The following is a 21,289-nucleotide window of genomic DNA, read 5'->3' as shown; positions in this document are numbered from 1 at the left end:
GAGGACTGTGTGCCTGTTGCGGAGAGATGAGCATGCTTGTTTGTTTGTTTGTTTGTTTGTTTTTTGTGCGCGCCAGACCCAGGGGTAGCAGGGCGCAGTGCCAAGAAAATGCAAAACTTACAAGGTTGCATCATAGCAAAATGTACATTAGAAAATACAATAAGGTCACACAAATAATTACAAAATATACAGGTTCAAGTAGGTCAATCAGAATTACAGCTGTGTAGAGTGAAGGTCTAGTGATTAATACCAGTAGGAGGTAGGTAACACCCGTCAACTGAGGTCAGTCGAGGTTGGTCTTCTGCACTCATGCTACATTGTGTGTGCCCTGCTCTTGACATGCGGCTTCTTTGGTCTTTTGGCTCCGATGTGTGCTTCTACATGTGGGTGGTGAGAGTGCACATTGACTGTTGGTCTGCCAAGGTGGCTTGTTGTTGTGTGTGCGGTGGGGCGTATGATTCCTGTCCTGTTCTCCCTTGGCAAACATGGGTGCTCGTCATATGTTCGTGTGTGGCACTGAAACATTTGGCAACAGTGCTTGTGCATTGCTACATCTACCTACATCCCCTGGCATGTGCGCGTGATTTGGCCTTTTGCTGTGACTCACACATGTTGGACCTGTTTCTTGCCCATTTGGTGTTTCTCTGCCTGGGGATGCATGTGTTTGGACTCAACATTTGCCTTTACATGGGGTTTGTTGTACTTACTCGGTGGTCCAGACTCCCGCTATACCCTCCATGTGCAGGATGGAGCTGCACCTCTCCTCCCAGGGCATGAGATTGAGGGGTGCCGCCATCCCTCCTCCTGAGCCAGCAAATTCCCTCCTGTGTGTCGAAATGAGGTTCGAGACCGTCGGGCGCAGGTCATCCCGCCACTTATGGCAGTCCCTCTGCGTGCGGGGGTCAGTCCCCACGGCCGTGACCCTTTCTGTCACTTCCTTCCAGGTGGCCGTTTTCCTCTTCTGGCTGGTCCTTCTGTGGCTAGCCCCAAAGAGTGTCTCAGCATGCTGCACCACACTGTTGACCAGTGCAGTCAGCTCTGCCGCTGAGTTCTTGGGTTTCAGCGTGCAGATGTCAGCGACTCGCGCCTTTTTGTTCCCAGAAATGTTTCCAAGCTTCAGTCACAGTGGAGGGCAGCAGGAAATGGGACATTCAAAGTGGATTGCGTTTTAAACATGGCCGCCGGGGAACTTCCCGTTCCGGCAGTGACGCTAATTCCGGCAGTTTGGGTGCGGTATCAGTATTACTGGTACATTTATGCCGGTAATACTGCTGGATTGATGCCGACGCTGGTAATACTACCACGGTATTAACGTTTCCGTCTGGGAGGTGTGCGCGCACTCGAGAACTTGTAATGCGCTGGTATTTCCGGCAGTCTGTCTGCCGGAGACGGTATTACCAGCGTGACTGTTAACGGGGAACTCGTAATGAGTGCCTTAATTTCCTTCTTCGGTCGAGTTGGGATTGCATACCTCTCAACTGACATGCTTTTGGCGGGTGTCACCTGCTCAGCAGCTCTCACCCGCCAAGCTCACTATTCGCTCATATAAATTAAGGCGCTTTCACCTGCCAAAAACAAAATCGGATGTTTTCACCTGACCTGGGCCCACAAAACATTGAGTGGTATGGGATTGTGCCAGTGCTCACCCCATTTGTCCCCAAAACCAGGTCAGTGTTTTTAAAACTCTTGGGGCAGAGAACACCGATCTCAATTCCGGGGCATTCCTTCAAAACCAGGACGTCTGGTCACCTTAATTAATGACACCAAGTTCTTTTTGTCAATTTTTGTTATTAGAAAACTGTATTTTACCTTTCAAATGACATTTCAATGCAGCCCACTTCCTCATTACAGTTGGGAGAGAATGAGAGTGAGAGTGGCAGATTGAGAGCGAATGTGAGAATAAGCAAATTAATACTGGCGTGGGGGGGGGGGGGTAGGAAGCACACAAATATCCCACTACGCCTCATGCCTCTCCAAACATCCCCCAGCAGGAGTTGGAAGGCTTCTCCCGATCACAAGGCCCCTTTCCGAAACTCATGCACACAGACAGCACCCAGACCCTCCGGCAAGAAGGCGGTACTCGGGAGAGAGGGAAGTTGGGAAGTGTGTGTGGCACTGTGGCTGAGTCACCGCTGCACTTCCTGCGCAGGGGGAGCAGTGCAGCTCATCAGCGCCTTCACAGGTGGGGCCCAGTGAGGCTGAAGCGGGGACTCCCAGCATCCCCTTGGGCAACGCCCCCTGGCTGCCAGGTCTGTATCTGCTGCCCTGGGAAGGGCATAGCATGCGTGCCGCCGCTCAACCAAGCACTCATTTTTGCGCGTTGATTTAGGGAGTGCAACCAATGCTTAATTCTGTCCACTTTTTCGTGTAAGAAAGTCGTTCAATTTGAAGCCTAAAATGATGGAAGGCGTTCCATTTCTTTGGAAGTCAAAATACTAACATGCTTAAAACTAGGGAGTAAATGACTTTCATAGCAGGAAACTGGAAGTACATGGCTAGATAGGGTGACAGGTAGAGCGCTCTTCCTGCTGTTCAGGCCTTCGAGGGTGAAGGGGAGAGAGCAGGGAGGCATGAAAATACACCATCGGTGAGTGCACAGAGGCTCCGCAATTGAGGGCCGTATTCTGAGCTCCAGGTAACATCAGAAAAGTGTCCTCCTAATGGGAGGACACTTTTCTTATTTTCTGTGTGCTATGCACCTACATGTATACATTGCTGCACCATGGAGCAAATCGGAAAAGTGTTCTTCCCTCGCGGAATGACACTTTTCTTATTTTACATGAAGCTCAGAATAAGGGCTTTTAAAGTCATATTTCAACACAGTGGTGCTCATTTTGCTCTTGAAAGTAAAGTGCATAGAGAGGACTTGTTACCTTTACACTTATGTGCAAACAGGACTCCTGCGTCAGTGCTAGAGACTGACAAAATGTACTGTGGGAACTCCCTACTTCCAATCCCCATTCATGGACCGGGTCCAGGGTATTGTTAAAGTGTTGTGGTCGGGGGTGGGGGCCGGCTGCTTTGCATGAACCCAAAATGCATTTTGGGAAGATAAGAACGGCCACCGATTTACAAATATGTCTATGATAGTAATTCAAGCATGCATTCTTTATGAACACATAATGTACACACTGGTCGTGGTGCTCATTGAATCTGTCACCACACACACCTTAATAGTAAAATGTATACACAGTATGATGCATATACTCCTTTTGTCCATTTTACCATTCATGTGTGCGCTGTCCTGGTGAGCAATAGACCACTTTTTAATGCAGCTTATACAATCAGTTGTATGTGTGTGTTCTGACAGTGCACATGATAAATACAGTCAGGGGCAGACAGCTTCCTCACCATGTGGGAGTTTGAGCCTTGGTCCTGCACGGAACAGTCCTCTGCCAAGCTAGTTTATGCAGGAGTACAGGTTCCTCTTGGCCCGGCCCAATCCCTGTCCAGTGCGTACTGCAAAAGGGAGCTGTACAATTGTGGCGAAAGCATAGAGCAAATTGAGTAAAGCCTGCCTGGCATTTATACGTCCAAAGCAGCATTTACAATGGATTCTATGGAATCCGCCTGCTTTTTGCTGGCGTAAAAAGCAAGCCGATTCCATAGGAATCCATTGGTTTTGACCAGCATGAAAACATTGTGTCGTAAAAAGGGAATGTTTCTGGAGGTGGAGGGGAAAAGGAAGATGGAAGCGTAACTCTTGATCCAATCCCCCTGGCCCCCGCTCCCATCTTTAAAAACAACAGAAATGACAAGAAGATGTTAAGATGGGCTGAACCCCTTTACGCCTGTCATTAACACCTTTATTTACGCTCCTGGACTTGGAAAGGGACCTCCAGTGCAATTAGTTGACTTCCATTTTTCTGATTTCTGGAACTACGTTGGCCTTTTTGGGCCTTAAAAACATCAACAAAGTTCTTAGCTGAAGCACTGAGTTCAATTCCCTGATGTTTTATGGGAGTGAAGTGTATTGGGTGGGTGAAGGGGAATTTTCCTATGCCCTGTTTTGTTAACATACACTGCTGTGTTATGGCAATGTTGCTTGGTGCTACAAATGGCCAATAATGCTCTTGGGTTTCATCTGGGGGAGAGTGGTAGCAAGCAATGGGGGCAGGGTTATGGGTTCAGGCATGGCAGGCAGGTGATGGGCTTCGAAAACGTGTTAAAAACACAGTGTGACAATAATACACTGTTCTGTTAACTTGAAATGTGCCCAAAGCCTATAATAAACAAACCGGACAATATATAAATACTCACAATAACATGTTGCGCCATGAGAATACAGTTGTGGCTTTATTTTCCACATCCTCAATGGATGCCTGCGATTACCAGCATGCAATATAATGTCAAATTACCTGGATGAATCGCCCGGCATGTCTCGTCACATTCCTTACTAAGGAAGGCTTTGCCTTCTAACCAGAAACCAACAAAATCTAATATTTACCAGAATGCTCTCCTACTATCTAAGGGGGAGTGCAGAACCTCATCCTCATTGATTGTCTTCTGCCTGTGGTTTTATTAGCCCTAGAAAAGGCAGAATAATACAGGAGGGACGTAGGGAGGGACCGTGACAAAACCGGTTGTCTAGGAGTAATAGCGATTACCCTATGCAATCAGACATTACCTTCCATCCTCCCTAGTCCGGTCTCATTCCTTACTAATGAAGATGTATAAGGCGGTGCCTTTATAGTCTTTCACAAGTTAGTAAGGGGTACCCTACTCCGATATGTACTGTCTATGTGCATCCCTTACAAAGTTACCACGAGAAGGATGTGTGAGCCAGGTCGTTGAGAGTTGAGCTGCCATTGACAGCCCCCCCATTGTACGATGAGCCTGGATTCACCCAAGGTACTTCTTGATGGGAGCAAATGTGTACGCAATTATCATCTGTACTCTGGGTTCCATGTAAAAATGTCCCCTCAAAGATATCCCCATGCAAAAAAATGGCAGAGAATTTGCCGTTTTATGAGGGGACAATGTTACATGGAACATGCGGGGGACCCCCAAAAACTTTTTTTTCAAGGGGAGCAGGGGCACCCCCGCCCCCCAGTCCCTATATATATGGTGACCTATATAATGTCGTCACAACATTATATACGGCGACCATATATATAGGGATATTATTACCCGAGACTTACTCTTGGAGGTCGATGTCCAAATTAGAATGCCGTAGTGTTTGAGAAATTACCCTTACCTCTAAAAACGCTAGTAGCCTGAGGCTACTCTACTATCTACTGTCATACCTCCTCATGATACTGAGCCATAGTAACTGACCTACCAGTCCTGAGGACATCGGATCCCAGTCGCCGGGAACAGAATATGAAGCCAGTGTTCACATCATAAATGTTGGTAATGACGAACTGGATGTGTTTGCCAGGAAAGCTGTCCAGAAATCACCAAGGCAACAGTCCTGGAATGACAATTGTCATTTCCTAATGCGAAAATTTACAGAATGGCGACAAGCCAATACAGAAGACAACAATGGATTGGATGTATTAACACTCCTTGGAGGACCTGTAGACCTCCAACTAGTAGTGAGCCGTTGGGAGCTGCTCTAGAGAACTGTCACCGTCTTGAGGTTGGAAGTCTATTCTTCTGCCAGCTGATTTACTGGGTCTTCCCGCTCTGGGACCAGACACTGGAGATCGGTCTATTTGTTTCGCAAGTGATCCGCTGGGTCTTCCCACACTGGGACCATTGGGCAGACACTGGAGATCGGTCTATTTGTTTCCCAAGTGATGTGCTGGGTCTTCCCACACTGGGACCATTGGGCAGACACTGGGGATCGGTCTATTTGTTTCCCAAGTGATGTGCTGGGTCTTCCCACACTGGGACCATTGGGCAGACACTGGAGATCGGTCTATTTGTTTCCCAAGTGATGTGCTGGGTCTTCCCACACTGGGACCATTGGGCAGACACTGGAGATCGGTCTATTTGTTTCCCAAGTGATGTGCTGGGTCTTCCCACACTGGGACCATTGGGCAGACACTGGGGATCGGTCTGATTTATATTGACCTACCACTAAGTAACTATCTGTCATGATAGTGCAAATTGCTCCATATGCACGCATGCGTGTCTATAGGCGACTGACCTGTTCTTCCCTTTAGGAAGAGACTGTAGAAGTGGAGAGCACCCCCTACACATCCCATGAATTTTCATTATCTGTGGGGCCCGTGTGGGCTGGAAGGGTACATGATGTAAGCAACCGTCCTTAATCAGCCTTATTTTCTTGCTGGGGCGGCATTTTCTCAGTACTTAAATATATATGTCCAATTGGAGAAAGGGGTACAAACGCACGCTCCGCGCTATTGCGGTACATTTGGCATTTCCTTCTAGTACTATTTCATGCTATTTAGAGAGGTGCCATTTAGTCATGATGGGGTGGAGGATCTATTCTGGACTATTGCCCGGGGCAATAGTGCTCGCTAAGAGTCTGGAGTCTGGACGCCCAAACTATCGGCCCAAGCGAAGGTAGGGCGCATAATGGGGTTGCAGGCTCTTGGGGGTCCAGGTAATCATGGTATTAGCAGCCGGCCATGCGCGGATGGTATAAGCTCTGGGAGCAGGCAAGCGGGGCGTGCAAACAGGGAGGTGGTAGGGGAAAGAGGGGCCAGAGAAAGCCGCTGGAGGAAGCAGAATAGCACCCGAACCGTTGTGCGGCAGCAGCGGAATATCCGCGCATGTTATGACCGTGGACCCGTGTCCGATGGAGGACATTGCAACATCAAGGAAGTGATGTCAAGCACGTTCTGGCGTTGGTCCTACTGCTGGTGGAAGTCACCCCGCCACAACCACTGCAAGAGTTCCACAACAACATCCTTGAAGGCACTGACGGAGGCCATCCAAACCCTAGATGGAACAGGCAAGAAAGGCTCAGGTAACGGGGACATGTGGACAACACCGGTGAAGGAAGTGACCACACAAGCAAGATAAGGTATTCATTAGGTGGAATGACCTCAAATGTGCCATGCAGAAGAAAATATCAAAGGCAGAGGAAGCCAAATACAGCAAGGGTGGGATGAACCAGAGGCCATAGCATGGACCACCTGCCAGCCAAATTGCTCCCCCTGATAGACCTGAAAAGTGTCGCTGAGCTAGAAGAAGGACATCTCACAGACTGAAAAGTGTCGCTGAGATAGAAGAAGGACATCTCACAGACTGAAAAGTGTCGCTGAGATATAAGAAGGACATCTCACAGACTGAAAAGTGTCGCTGAGCTAGAGGTTGGACATCTCACAGACTGAAAAGTGTCGCTGAGCTAGAGGAAGGACATCTCACAGACTGAAAAGTGTCGCTGAGCTAGAGGAAGGACATCTCACAGACTGAAAAGTGTCGCTGAGCTAGAGGATGGACATCACACAGATGAGCAAGCCACTAAAATATCCAACCAAGCACGCATACACGTGTGCCTGCCTCAGCAGCCGATACGCAGGGATAGAAGCAACACACAAGAGCTGATGGCTGGAAGGTTTCACCGCTGGCAAAGCTCTGAGCAACCCTCCAGGCCATCCTTCTTCAGCCTGCCAAGCCATTTGCAAATCAGGCTTGGTCCCATCTCAAAAGGCGCAGTCCAGCCCAAACTGCTAGGCCACATCCCTTTGAGACAAAAAGAAGCATCCAGAGACACGCTTCAGCCTCACAAGCATCGTCAGTGAGGTGTAGCTCAGGTTTCTAGGTCCAGCAGGCACGGGACCCACGTCTAGGCATACCCGTCCCACTCAGGGTGACTAAGGCAAAACAAATGAGGCGATGGCTGAAAGGGTGAGACTTCATCTCTCGCGTAGCTCTGGGCACTCTCTAGACCATCATTCCTCAGCCTGCCAGGATCCTGAGCCCTGTTGGGAACCCTAGCAAGCTGTATGTTCCGTAATGTGTTGGCTACCAGGACCATGAACCTTTTTTGAGTATCTGTGAAGGCACCCGATGAGGCTGCTTGTTCACTCCGAGGGTATGGGGAATTTCCCCCTCACAATGTCTGATGTGGATGGGGAACATCACTGGATGGTCCCATGCACTTTTGAGAAGTATGTTGTCTTCCATGGGAACATGGTCCTGTATCCAGCGGATACCCCCATCTGGCTACCGATGTGGCCACATGATATGAAGTATTGCCCACATGTCTACATACCGGGCAGGCGAGTAGGGAGGGCGCATCAATTGCTATGCAGATCCCTCTATGTGGTAATTTCCCACTCACAATTTGCAAATGTGTTATGGGGGTGGTGTGTGATGCCTGGCACCTCATTAAGCACACGTGTAGCTTAAAACGATGCTCAAGTACCTGGGTGCCAACTGTATGAGTGACACGACCCCCTTCAGCGGTAGTCACAGATTAAGACTTGTCTCATGGTCCTGCCATCATCTGGGTGATTCCTCATCTGCTGTGTCCTCTGTGTTGTCTTCTTCATCCTCCTTGTTTCTGTCTTCATCCTGTGGTAATGACACACCCTTGCGCATGGTAATGCTTTGTAATGCGCGGCAGAGCAGAATTGGGAGGATATCTCAGGGGCGATGTGCTCGCCTTGGAAGCAAGACGACGCAGAGCAACACAGGTTCGATCCCAGGGTCCGCGCTTAGAAACCTCTGGGTATAAAGCGCGTTATAAATGACCTATCAAAATCATACTGCACCCCTGGACTGGTGCATACACGAGAGCGCCTCCTGTGCATTGCTGTCCGTTATTCAACATTGCAACGGCACGTTCTAACACATCGCGGGTCCGGTTGCAGGGGTGGTCTGCTGCCATTTGAGGATTGGGCACCGGGGTCAGAAGGCATGGTCTTCCTGGATAAGCAGGAGCAAATGTGGGAATAGAGGGGCACACCTTGGAATGGTCACTACAGATGTGACACTCGCATGCTGTTTGCCAACATACGTTTGCTCTGCTTGATGTGTTCAGGCAACTGCCAATCTCATGTTGCTCATACTTCACATGAATCATGTCACACTGCTCTTCTGCATGTTCATGGCACGGGGGTCTGCAAACTTGGGCTCTGCACATGTTTCGGTCTACAAACCCCATCAGCCTTAACCAGCATAACCAACACTGAGAGATTACGGGAATTCTAGTCCAAAACATCTGGCGAGCCACAAGTTGCAGACCCCTGCCATGGCGTCATGTGTCATTCCCCGGGCAATTGGCCCATATATGTGTGAAGACCATGCTTGCATCACACACAGACACGTGATTCTGTAAATCCTTCTTCCATGTTGACTCCATCTGTTCGAGTGTCTTCAGGGGTATGAAGCCCACATGTCTCCCATCAAGGACACCCACAGCATTGGGGAGGCTTGCCACAATGTAGAATTCAGACTGATGATGCTGTTCTCATCTGTTGAGAATGTTGAGAATTTGATGTCCCCCGCACCCCGCACGTGAGGCAATGGCATCCAGCCCCTGTGGGATAATGCTGGTTGGCAGATGCCGGCAACCCATACCACAGAGTTCTGGAAACATCCACTGGCACAAAGATGCAAGACACTCCTCACCTTCAATGTTGGTGGAATGACTGCCACAATGTTGCTCTGGAGCTCAAGGTCTGCAGCTATGGTGGCATCTCTTGGGTCCGTGTTGTTCCTTTGGTGGAGTCTCTAGATGTGAAGTGTGTGCTTTGTAGATATCTCCTAGAGACAGGCCCTTGAAAGATAGGTATTGGAACTTCACCTGTGTCTGTGATGCGGTCTGTAGGAGGTGGCAATGTATGTCAATATCCAGTGTTCCGTGCACATGCATGTAATTATAATGATAATTGTTCTTTTATAACGCGCTCAATATCGGAGACCAGTTTCTAAGCTCGAGACCGGGATTCAAACCTGTGTTGTTATGCGTTCTCTTGCTTCCGAGACAAACGCGCTGCCCTGAGCTGCTGCAGCACACCCCGCTGTTTTGCATGATCCAGCCATCGTGGCTTTACGGCACAGTAATGCCACAGTGGCGCATGCACTGGTGATGTGTGGTGGCTGCCCTGGTATGTTGCATGAGCAATATCCATTTTCCTGTCCTACCACGCATCTCCATGTCGAGATGGGATCACACACATCCAACATTTTGCACACTAGCTCAACATGTGAACGTTCTGTGCTTCAGGGTCCGCCCTGTTCTGTTCCGTCCGCAGACGTCCCATCTCCCCGCAGCACTGCCAGTCTCACTGCTTACCTTGCTTGCTGTCCTCTTCCTGTGTGTAGATGCATGCCACTAATTATAGGTGTGCCCCTGCATTAGCCATGTTATGTTAATAGAACTTGTTAAACTCGACGGTCTCCCGAGGGCATCTTGGCGCTAGAGATTGAAAGTAGCCAGCGGATACAGGATCAAGGTGATTTAGAAAAGATGAGTCTTCAGGGAGCGGCAGAAGGAGTATCCATCGCGCGAAGGGAGCCATCGTGCTCCTGTGGGTGGACAAGCAAATTATCCATGGGTTTTTATCCAATTTATGCCAGTCTTTTTTTTGTGGAATTCCTGGCGATTTTATGGCGTAGCGGCTGCTCCTTTTTGATGTACGCTGATGAATTTCTTTTCCGGTGGCGCAGTGCCAGTGTTTCGTCAGCGTTGGGGCAGCACGATTGGTAGATTGGGGTTGTTTCCGTCGGTTCCTGGAACAACGCTTTCGCCAAACTCTTTATCAGTGGAGATCTGGCGTTCTCTCTACCGCCGCTTCTCCAGCGGTTTTTCAGTGAATTGGTGGTGTAAATGTTATTATCACCACCCTCTAGATGAGGGAATTCCTTTGTATCTGGAATCTACTTTCTGGAATAATCTCAAGGTCCAGTTTAGGAGAACATCTTTCAAAAGGAAGTTTAGATCGAAAAGGCACTTACAGTGTATATCCTATTCTTCTGGTCTATTTCCATATTCTTGATGTTTGGAGTGACAGAGAGCTGAACACTTGTTTCAGGAAGGTCTCCAATTCCATGAAATCCAAAATTCACTCCTATATAATTGTGAAACTAGTAACAGTAGAAGCCTTATGGGTGTGCTGCTGTTTTCACAAAGTAAATTACTTCGAGGTATTTTACTTAGTTGTCATTACTCTGAATAACTTTGTGGGAAAGTAATTGTGTAGGGTATACAAGCGTGATGGGAAGAGGTAATAGTTAGGGTCGAAAAGGGGAAGCAAGGGAACCGCATACAAAAATTTGAAAACCATTCGAAGTAATTACAACATTGTATCTCTCCAGCTCTTAAATCCCTCCATTGGCTCCCAGTGGATGCAAGGAGTAAATTCAAAGCCCTCTGCATTGGCTACAAGGCTTTCTGGGGCCTGGGTCCAAAATACCTTCAGCTATCCCTCCACAAATACCTCCCCTCTCGAGCTCTTCGCTCCTCTACCTCCAACTCCCTCAGGGTCAGTCGTTTTTCAAAGAAATGAGCTGGGGGAGATCTCTATCTTCGGCTGGGGCCTCCCACTGGGACAGCCTCCCTGCCACTCTAAAACTTGAGGAGAACCATCTTTGGTTCCGGAAGCACCTCAAGACCTTCCTTTTTTCTTTTGCCTTCTCTCCCCAGTCCCCTAATGATCTGTTCTCTCTTGGCACCGTGCACCTGGCCACCCTCTGTCCTCTGGGTCCAGGTACCTGCTCACCCTGCCACCCTCCCGCACTGCCTCCGGGCCACCCCTTGCACTGGGGTCTGTATCTGTACCCATACAGCTCCCCCCCATTTTCTTCCTGTGCTTATCAGACCTACCCTGTCTGCTGCCTTAAACCTAGCACTTGCCAATTGCTGGCTGCACTACCACTGTTTGTTGCCTTTATTATTTATTTATTTATTTATTTACTTATTTATATTTATCTGTTTCTCCTTTGCTTCACACTTTCCACGTCTCCCCCTCTCCCATGCACTTGTGCATTCTCAATGTCACTGGGCCTAGTAAGATCACTGTTTTGTTCTCCCCTGTTCCCCTCCCTTGCCTTGTCGTGCTCTGAAACACTGTGTACGAGTGCAATAGAAATAAAATATCATTATCAATAGTAAATTACCACAAAGTAATTTAATTTGTTATAATGATGTAGAGCTGTTTTAAGAGTATCATTTCTCGGCTGTGTTCTGCTATGACTGATGATTTATTGTTCCACACAAGTATATGGGAAGTTAAAGTAAACGCCCAGTCCTCTGATACCCAATGGCCTAGAACCATCTCAAGTCGTATTGAAGGCAAAAGGGAAGCCAGAACCAACTTGATTCGAGTGGCATCAGTCCGCGTTGAAGTTGAAAGCTATTAGACATTTAGATACTGTCAGGTTGTTTCCCCAAAGGAGATGGAGCACTGCCGGGGCCGCTGACTGTTTATCACTTATTTTTTCAAAGAGTTTTCAGTCAGTTCTCCCTGTGCCTCAGATAAAAAGTTACAAATCAATTTCCAGTGATCCTTTAGAATGATTTTTATACAGTGAAATATTTTAGGGTTTAAAAGGGCACATTTCGACATCTATTGCCCTTTCTCAGCGGATTTAAAATCCCTGGCATATATAGATTTCTAAAAATCTGTGCTGCATCGCTCTGACAACTATTCATACCCCAAAGCGAGTTTCAGAACCAGGTAAACTCTAAGTGCATAATAACTTCCCAAGGTACCCCTATAATCCAGTTACTAGAGGTTACTTCGATCAGCCCTTCTCACTTCCCACGGTGCCCTATAATCTAGTTACTAGAGGTTACTTCGATCAGCCCTTCTCACTTCCCATGGTGCCCTATAATCCAGTTACTAGAGGTTCCTTAGATCGGCCCGTCTCACTTCCCACGGTGCACTATAATCCAGTTACTAGAGGTTCCTTAGATCGGCCCTTCTCACTTCCAACGGTGCCCTATAATCCTGTGATTAGATGTTCCTTCAAACAGCCCTTCTATCACTTCCCACGGTGCCCTATAATCCAGTTACTAGAGGTTCCTTAGATCTGACCTTCTCACTTCCCATGGTGCCCTATAATCCTGTGATTATATGTTCCTTCGATCAGCCCTTCTATCACTTCCCACGGTGCCCTATAATCCTGTGATTAGATGTTCCTTCAATCAGCCCTTCTATGACTTCCCATGGTGCCCTATAATCTAGTTACTAGAGGTTCCTTCGATCAGCCCTCCTATCCCTTCCCAGGGTGCCCTATAATCCTCTGATTAGATGTTCCTTCGATCAGCCCTCCTATCACTTCCCAGGGTGCCCTATAATCCAGTTACTAGAGGTTCCTTCGATCAGCCCTCCTATCACTTCCCAGGGTGCCCTATAATCCTCTGATTAGATGTTCCTTCGATCAGCCCTCCTATCACTTCCCAGGGTGCCCTATAATCCTGTGATTAGAGGTTCCTTCGATCAGCCCTTCTATCACTTCCCAGGTTGCCCTATAATCCAGTTACTAGAGGTTCCTTCGATCAGCCCTCCTATCACTTCCCAGGGTGCCCTATAATCCTGTGATTAGATGTTCCTTCGATCAGCCCTCCTATCACTTTCCAGGGTGCCCTATAATCCTGTGATTAGAGGTTCCTTCGATCAGCCCTCCTATCACTTCCCAGGGTGCCCTATAATCCAGTTACTAGAGGTTCCTTCGATCAGCCCTCCTATCACTTCCCAGGGTGCCCTATAATCCCGTGATTAGATGTTCCTTCGATCAGCCCTCCTATCACTTCCCAGGGTGCCCTATAATCCCGTGATTAGAGGTTCCTTCGATCAGCCCTCCTATCACTTCCCAGGGTGCCCTATAATCCTGTGATTAGAGGTTCCTTCGATCAGCCCTCCTATCACTTCCCAGGGTGCCCTATAATCCAGTTACTAGAGGTTCCTTCGATCAGCCCTCCTATCACTTCCCAGGGTGCCCTATAATCCTGTGATTGGATGTTCCTTCGATCAGCCCTCCTATCACTTCCCACGGTGCCCTATAATCCAGTTACTGGAGGTTCCTTCGATCAGCCCTCCTATCACTTCCCAGGGTGCCCTATAATCCTGTGATTAGATGTTCCTTCGATCAGCCCTTCTATCACTTCCCACGGTGCCCTATAATCCAGTTACTAGAGGTTCCTTAGATCGGCCCTTCTCACTTCCCACGGTGCCCTATAATCCTGTGATTAGATGTTCCTTCGATCGGCCCTCTTATCACTTCCCAGGGTGCCCTATAATCCAGTTACTAGAGGTTCCTTAGATCTGACCGTCTATCACTTAATTCTTGAGCTGGCTACAACTCACTGTTGAGACGGTGATGCTTGGATGTCGCAAATCCAGCTTTATTAGGACACTCTGAAAAGTGGATTATTATAATAATATTTATTGAGCGTGGACCGAGCTTCGAGAAGCAATGGAGTTCTTTACGGAGGTATACAACAATACAGATACACAACGGAGCGCTTTACAGAGGTATACAACAGTACAGATGCATAACCGAACCCACTGAGTTCTCTTTTGACGTTCTGATATCGGCGTTTCTCCTAGCTCTAACTATACAGTAGAGAACGGGGACTACAAGACTCTTTGCAGAAATTGCCAGACTCGAAGTTAGCAATATATAGAAGTGCCCTCGGGCAAGACGATGGAAGATGCGCTAGTGACCGCAGTGGGGCCTTTTCAGCCAGAGTGAGGGTATGAAAGCTGTTCACTCCCCACATTGCGGCACCATACGCATCATATACGTTGAGGGTGCCGGGTAACCACTCTCCACCGTACGTACCTCTTAGCATAATGCCCAATGCCAGCATTTTCATCTTATTTGCAGCCTCTTTCACATGTGACGCCCCCGACTTGCTCTACCAAGGTACTTATATCTTTTTTGTACGCCATCTTTGTTTTCCTCAATAGAGAATGAATTATTTTCCCTTTTTGCCCTCCAAAGATGACCATCTTATTTTTTTACAGGTTAAGCAAGGCATTTCTCTGGAGATAATCTTTTCTCTACATTATCCTCCTGGTTAGACTGATCTTTGTCCAGTTTAGGATCACTGGATCATCAGCAAATAGGGCCCGTCGCAAGGGTAGCCCGTATAGGGAGCCCCCCCCCTTCCTCCCAGACCAGCTGAATGTGTAGGAGCGACCGAGATCGGCGCAGCATCCCAAACCAACTAAGACAGCCTCTAGAGGCCTGGGTTACAATTTAAAATAATGGGTTAGAATGGTGCATTTTACAGCACGCTTTCTATGAAAATTCAGTAAAAAGCCACACAGTTTGCAATCGGTTTTGTAGGGTGACGCATGAAACACGTTCTTAGGTGCCAAGTCACCAACAATGCACAGGGATATTGGACCATTTGTGTAAATGAGACTGATGGGGAAATACATACTTTGCCAAAACCCTGGGACTCGATGTGATTGACAGTATCCCTGATATATCAATAGAAGAGATATGGACCTGTCAATCTGTCATTTGATATTGCTAATATTATCAGACATTTAAAGAAATCTAGAGCTTCTGGGCCAGGTGGCATTTGTAATGCAGTGGTTAAACTAAATCCTGATCTCTGGGCACACAGTCTATATTTCCTGTTCTCTCACATTGGAAACTCTGGCATAATACCACCGACCTGGAGGGAGAGGCAAATTCTGCCAGTGCATAAAAAAGGGGCTTGGAATTTGGCCGCTAATTATTGCAAGCTGGCATTGCTGGATGTTCCCTCCAGAGTATTCGCCTAGGTCCAGTTGATTGAACTTAATGATTGGATTGCGGTAAACAAAATCCTTCCCCCAAGCCAGATGGGGTTTATTAGACCTTCTAACACGGCTTACAATCTGCTGGTACGTGTATCTTGCATAGAATATGCTTGGGAAGGAAGGCATGCTAAAGTCTATGCAGCATTCATAGACTTCTCAGCCGCATTCGATTCCGTCATTAGAAGTCGCCTTTAGAAGAAGCTTGTGGCGTGGAACATTCCTGCAGGACTCTTGAAGATGATATTGCTTTTATACTCGGATACGTCTGCTAGGATTAGGTTGGATGGCGAGGGTAGCCTGACTGGCCGGTTTACTACCAGACGTGGAGTTAAGCAGGGGTGTGTGGTTGCAGCCACCCTCTTTAATCTGTACCTATCTGATTTGGGTCTGGACTTTGTCAATTTAACACTATGTCCTGTTAAAGTAGGTTGCCACTTCACAAGTTGTTTAGCCTACACTGTTGAATTGGTGTTGGTCAACCATACACCAAAAGGTCTCCAAAACATGGTTGAAACATTAGGAACTTATGCACAACACAATGGGTTGGAGATAAATATTGAGAAGAGTAAGACCATGGTATTTACTCCAACCGTCTGAAAAGCTAGAATTTATTGATGTACTACTGATGTCGGAGAATGTTGGTACTTATGAGTATCTGGGTTTCCATCTCCATAGTAACCTGAAATGGGACATGCATTGGAATGTGACTACGGGTAAATGCAACCAAGCAGGTAACGCGATAAATCGTTTTGCAAGCAGACAGACAGGTATGTCATTTGAGACAGTGCTGTTGCTTTATCACAGGAACGTCTGTTCAATCATTTTTGAAATATGGGGCGGAAATTCTTCATCTGCTTTGAGAAGATATGAAGCAACTATACTTCACAAGTTATTTGGGCTTCCACCGACCTGGAGTTTGACCTTTCTTGAATTCAATACGATGTAATCAGGAAAACTATTCTATTTTGTGATAAATTGATCAAATTAGAAATGGATACCATGATGGGCTCCATTTGTGGATGCTTTTTGTGCGCTTGAGTCCTATCACACACTGGGCACCCTGCATGTAATGGCATGCAGGGTGCTGTGGTGTGAGACCGGACGGTGTAGTCTATATAAAACAAACAAAAAAATATTAGACTGCAGTAAGGAACAGTATTTAGTCAATCTGTTCTCAGGTAAAAATCACACCGTTTTTTCTGATTATATTAAAGTAGAGACGCTAAACCCCGATATATGGTGGCATTTCCCAGTAGTGCAATAGCCAAACAATATTTAAGGCTGAAATTTACTGTAAGTATTGCTTCAATGACTCAGGGTGCCCGGTTGGGAATTCAGCGCAGTAGACGCTACTGTACGCTATGCATGGAGACTTTGGAACACCAGTTACTTGAATGTGAAAGTCTAACAGGTTTACGATGTAACCATCTGAAAGGGTATAATGCCATCAATAGGGAAGATCTGTCTGAGAAATGGTCGGAGCTTCTTAAAGGCTGTGATATTAATTTGAGATTTTATCATTATAGAGGTTATTTCTCCTTGAGTAATAAGATCATTTTATAAGTGTTAATTCTGTTTTATCAGTTCTGTTTTTAAATTTGTTACATGGAATTTTAAATGATGTATTTATTATTGTATGTTTTAAATGTTGTATATGCAAAGCTTTAAGCTGTATGCGCATTAAATAAATAAATATTTGCATGATACCTTTTCCCACTGTATGCAAGTGTAATGTGCTGATTGTGCCCATACATGTCCATGCTGGTGTACATGTATATGCTAGTATTCCCACACAAGAACATTATCAAGTTTGCGTTGCCCTTTATGCATAAACCCAGTAATGGTGCTATAACAAAACAGGTTCATGCTGGCCCTGCCAACACATGTTAGCATCGCCACGTAAGAACATACTCCTGGTGGCTTTGCCCTTAATGTCAGAAAAAAATGCTATGCCACAGTAAGAAAACATGTCCTTGCTGGCTACTCAAATTAACCCCCATATAAGAACACGTATTGTGATGTATTCCCCCCCAAACACTAGTAAAAAATGCCCTGCCACTTTAGGAAAACATGTTCTTGTGTGCTGCACAATTGCTCCCCCCAAACACCCATATAAAAACAACCATGCTGGCTTTGCTCTTAATGCCGTTCCTCATTTAGAAAACATGTCCTTGCTAACTTGACACATGTCCTTCCTGCCCCTATGCAAGAACACTAATCAAGTTGGCTTTGCGCTTAATGCCAGTAAATACAAAGTAATGCCACATTAAGAAATGGTCAGGTTGTCAGCCCCATTTTAGTACCCTTTGCCCAAAAATGCCAGTAAAACATGCCATATCCCTGTAAGAAAATTGTCATGCTTCAGTGCCCCCTGGACACCAGACTTGCATGTAGAAACATACATTCATACACACCCATCCACCAGTCAAGCACTCATACAACCTTCTCTGATTCCCACTTGCACCCACAACATTCAAACAGCATTGTCATTCACACGCTCCCTCACACCCATGCACACTGCATTCATTCATTCTTGCACACTGTACGGAAGGCATGGTATCAAACAGTGAAGACAGACACACTTGATCACGATTCAAGGGTGTTTATTGAACTTCAATGGGTTGGGTGAAAGCCTATCTAAGCTAAATCTAAGGATAGGAGCAAGCTACAACCATCAAATAATAATAACGCAGTCCCAGTCGAGTCTCTGTCAGAATAAAAGGGCCTATACTAATAAACCAATTGCCAATCCTTACTTCTAAAATACAAAAGGGCGTGGAACAAGTGTGTATGCAAAAAGAAAAGTGTTGAAGAAATAATATGTCTGGACGGTTGAGCAGTTGGCTTCCCTTCCGCACGTTATCAGCACGGGGCAAGGAGGCACGTTCACACTTTGCACACACTCCGTCTTCTCTGCATCAAGGATACAGTTCAAAGCAGAAGTATCAGGGCGTTCTGTCAAAGCCTCTTTTCCAATAACAGTCTCTTACTGTGGACAGCAAGTTGTAACAAACCAATATCAAAGTTCCAGTCTTATCAGGATTTTCACATGTACAAGTTCTCGCTTCCAGTGTTCATCATACTTCTCCCTCCTTGGACTTGGACCCCTTTTTTACCACAATGTTTACTCTTGCACTCCCTCATTGGGGCTCGAATCATGGATCTACGTCGTTCGGGCTCAGATCCCTTTTGCACACTATTCACGTTTGGGCTCCCTCGTTCCGGCTCGACCATGCAATCTCACTTTCTATGTTTTCCTCTGGATATCAAAATTGAAGTCTTTTGAATGTTTGAGTTTTGCTTAAACTGTTACAGGACCACTTCAATTCACTTTACACAATGTTTGGATCAATCTTCTTCTTTCGTTTCTACCACTTCTTGGCGGGATACCTTCCAGAGACCTTCAATTAAGCACATTCACGGTGCCGGACCACTCGGTCAACGGTATCTTATCTTTCCTTCTCAAGCTCAAACATTCATCAGCCGTTTAGCTTTACTTGCATCTTTCATCACACACGTTTATCAATGTTCGTTCCAGCACTCATTATACAATGTTGCCGCTTGCAACCTTGACTTCAACACAGACCAGTCTCCCCAACTCACCGGCTGTGTTGATCTCTCTGCTGCTTCGTTGTTCTTGATACCACAGCGGCTACTGCTCCTCCCTGCCTTGGTTGTCAACCCTCAGTCTGGTTTCCTGGCCTTACGCTTTTTGGCTCAAAGCTTTCTTGAAAGTAATGTTTTCTTGCCGATCTGGTCAAGGGTATTTCCCTCCTTCTTGGTTTTCAATATTTCTCCCCTCGTTCAGCTGCTGACTTGAAACTGCTGTTTCCTCCTGTGCTTTGCCTCACTCAAAGTGTGCCTTTTATCCATGTGGGGAAGTTTAATGGAAGTCAGGTGTGAGTGATTGCCAGTAATTGCCAGTAATTCCCCTCACCATAGTAGCAAGACATGTCAGGTACACTTCTTGGGTGTGCGTCTGTTTACTCCCAATTTACTCCCAGAGCGGGCTGTCCCTGTGGAAGTGTTTGTGAAAGGAGTGGAGGGGGTGGGGGGTAAAGTTCCCACGTATCCTACCTGGTAGGATGGGGTAAAGGTGTTCCAACAGGAGGGATACCGCATTTCACCATCTGGTGCCCCGCTCCCCGAAGACCCTCACCCAGGTGATCCTCCCGCACTGGTCCACCTCCAAAGTCTGGATCCAAAGGCGATGGCCATGCCCCTGGCCACCTGAGAGAGAGAGAGAGAGAGAGAGAGAGAGAGAGAGAGAGATACATGGGGACTAGTTGATACACCTTCTTGTTTCTCACATACTGTCACGGTACCTTCCCCCAGACACCAGGAACAGACCAACCAGCCCAGGGTATTGGCACCCATGGGGACCTTCAAGGTCCCAAAGGATTCCCTAAGGGATTCCTGGACAACGGCGCCAGGCTCATGCTGCCATCTCAAGTAAGGCAGGTTTCAAAGGGAGAAACCCACGTGCAGACCAGTCCGAGGCAGGCTGAAGGGACTACTTTACCATGGGACTATTTGCTAGGGTGTGGTTGGAGGAACTACTTTACCTGGGAACTACTTCTTGAAGGCTATATAAACCACACCTTCAGTACAGAACACGCTTCGCGTTATTCTGCACTCCTGCAGCGTAACTCTCACCGTGTCTGCAAACTCCAGGCCTGTCTTCAGCCACGAGGCCTGTCTTCAGCCACGCCCGTCCTGTCGTCTCGAGTTACCTGCAAGGATGAAAGAGAGAGAAGAGAACAGAACAAGACTCTTACCTGATGCTCCATCTCGGTCGCTCCGAGTAACCGCTTCTGCAGAGCTGCAAAGGAAAAGACACCAGGTTAGCAGCGCAACGCTAATACTTACCAGAAGGCTGCTCATTCCAGCGATCCATAGAAGCACCATCACTCGATCACCGCTCCATCATCCGGTCGCTGCTCTGGAGCTGCCGCTTCTGTAGAAGACAAACGAAGACATCAGGTTAGCCGCGCAGTGGGGGAAAGGCCTTATTCAGACTTTAAAATCTTGCGCAGCACCGCTACTCACCTGAAGGCAGCCCTTCCTCGCGGTCCCGCAAGACATCACCACGCACTCTCCGCCTTGGATATACCGCACCTGCAGAATACAAGAACAGCAGGTTAGGTGCGCAGAGAACCAATACTGTGTGGAAAGATTATTGCATAACGCTGCTGCTAGACCTACCTTGGAAGCCAGCTACCATTTCTGGAAGGGACCCCGCTCCATATTAAGTACCGAGGGGAAACCTGTAAGGAAGAGGCACAGGAGTGAACCTTTGGCAACTTGAACTCTTAAGCAATCCATACCTTGGAATAAAGACTTACCAATTGAGTCACAGTTGTCTGGAACTCTGCGGGATCAGTGAAGTAACTAGATCCTTGAACTGCTACACACCCCTGCACACAGTCGCAGGATGGAGAGTCCGCCATTCATAAAATACAGGTGAGACATAGCAGAGGGGTGCAAGAAGAGGTCACAGGAGGCAGGAGTTGCCCTCGTCTTTATGGTTGGGTAACATTTGGTTTAACCTTTTAGGCAACCTGCTTTTGTGACGAAAAGGGGAATCAGAGGAGGACACAAGGAACCACTCAACACCGGACCGTCCAGCTCCTTTTGGCGCCCCTGTGGAGACCAGGTGAGCG

At 47.2% G+C, this 21,289-nt stretch overlaps 1 protein-coding gene across 9 annotated transcripts in view; it reads left to right on the top strand.

Annotated features, from left to right (window-relative positions):
- Positions 1-21,289, top strand: part of HAO2 (hydroxyacid oxidase 2) — a 667,133-nt gene that overhangs the window by 270,408 nt on the left and 375,436 nt on the right. Inside the window, exon 1 of one of the 9 annotated variants that reach the window (XM_069635744.1) lies at positions 2,150-2,249. The exons of the other annotated variants lie outside the window; for them this stretch is intronic. The gene's annotated coding sequence lies outside the window, so the exon portion shown is untranslated. Of the gene's footprint in view, positions 1-2,149; positions 2,250-21,289 lie in introns of those variants that run through there. 9 annotated transcript variants of the gene reach the window in all.

The sequence above is a fragment of the Ambystoma mexicanum genome, chromosome 7p (genome assembly GCF_040938575.1).
Source record: "Ambystoma mexicanum isolate Mex_15411 chromosome 7p, UKY_AmexF1_1, whole genome shotgun sequence".
Classification (NCBI taxonomy): domain Eukaryota; kingdom Metazoa; phylum Chordata; class Amphibia; order Caudata; family Ambystomatidae; genus Ambystoma; species Ambystoma mexicanum.
Note: the sequence above shows the minus strand (reverse complement) of the source record. Positions and strands in the feature narration are given on the sequence as shown.